The sequence below is a fragment of the Meleagris gallopavo genome, unplaced genomic scaffold (genome assembly GCF_000146605.3).
Source record: "Meleagris gallopavo isolate NT-WF06-2002-E0010 breed Aviagen turkey brand Nicholas breeding stock unplaced genomic scaffold, Turkey_5.1 ChrUn_random_7180001957669, whole genome shotgun sequence".
Taxonomy (NCBI): Eukaryota; Metazoa; Chordata; class Aves; order Galliformes; family Phasianidae; genus Meleagris; species Meleagris gallopavo.
The window spans coordinates 40,221-41,640 of NW_011217723.1; positions in this window are offsets into that span (position 1 = coordinate 40,221).

Consider the following 1,420-nt stretch of genomic DNA (forward strand, 5'->3'; position numbering starts at 1 on the left):
GAGCTGGAGCCTGCAGGGACAAGAGAAATGGCAGGGGAGCAGTGAGGGAACGCAGCAGTCCCTGTCCCAGCCCAGCCCTCCACAGCCCAGCTGCAGGGCACTGCCTGGGGGATGGCACAGCAGGCCTTGCACAGGAAGGCAATCAGCAACAGCACTGGTGACACTCTGGCTAAAGAGAAACATCACAAAGCTGACTCAGACTGGGTGGCAGAAAGAACTGACACCCAGTTCAACAGCTGAGGGTACATAGACTGTATGCCTTAAGACAAAGCACGGCAAGGAGTCAGTCATCTTACCCCAAAACAGGGAGCAGCCCAAGCGCCCCTTGAGCCCTCATACACAGCAACAGGCTGCACGACAGGATCTCCGCACAATCAGGGATGTCTCCCAAGGTCACACCTGTACTGAGATCCCACTCAGCTTGACGTCCACACACCTTGCTGACACAGATCTTCTGTAAGAGACTGATGGTTAGTTTGGAAATTTTTGAGCTTCTCTAAGGTGTTTTGTTAGATTGAATATCTGAAGGTAATCACAGAATCAGAGAGTAGCCTGGGTTGAAAAGGACCACAATGACCATCTAGTTTCAACATCCTGCTATATGCAGAGACGCCATCCGTCAAACCAGTCTGTCCTGAGGCACACGCAGCCTGGCCTCAAATACCCCAAAGGATGGGGCATTCACGTCCTCTATGTGCAACCTTTTCATGTGCCTCACTACCCTCTGAGTGAAATACTTCCTCCTAATATCTAAAATAATCTCCTGTCTCAATTTAAAACCGTTCCCCATGTCCCATCACTATCCATCCTCGTAAACAGCCGTTCCCCTCCAGTTCATACGTTTCCTTCAATTCCTGGAAGACCACAGTGAAGTCTCTCCGGACCCTTCTCTTCTCCAAGCTGAACAAGCGCAAGTTCCTCATTGCACCCAGAATGCCTCGGCGGCTGCATTTCCCTCCTCCCCCACCAGAGGGCGCTGCTTCCCATTCAGCTCACCACCCACACTGCGCTCACTTCCAGGGCTGTTCTCAGCAGCCGGGACAGCCTGAACAAAAGCCTTGGCAGGGCTTTGCACAACCCCAGGTGAGCCATCAGCTAAGCGCACAAAAGGAAGCGCTTAAAGCGCCGCGAGAGGCAGATGTTGCCTGCTGGGTTCCCGAAAGGAAACTGCGAGCTGCCAGGGAGGGGAGTGGAAATTCCCAGCTTGGAAGATTCACATTCAGGCACTCTAAGGGAGGCATCGGGGAGTTTAATGCTTCCATCAATCCATGCACGCAGAGCTGCCGAGCGAGGTCATCTCGTGCCTCCCGTGGCCCAGAGGGAGAAACGCGGTCCCAGCTGGGCTGTGTTACAGGGATCCCAACCGGGCAGCAGAGCACGCTGAGCTCCTCTGCTCACTTCCTCGCTGTCCCAGCTCCAA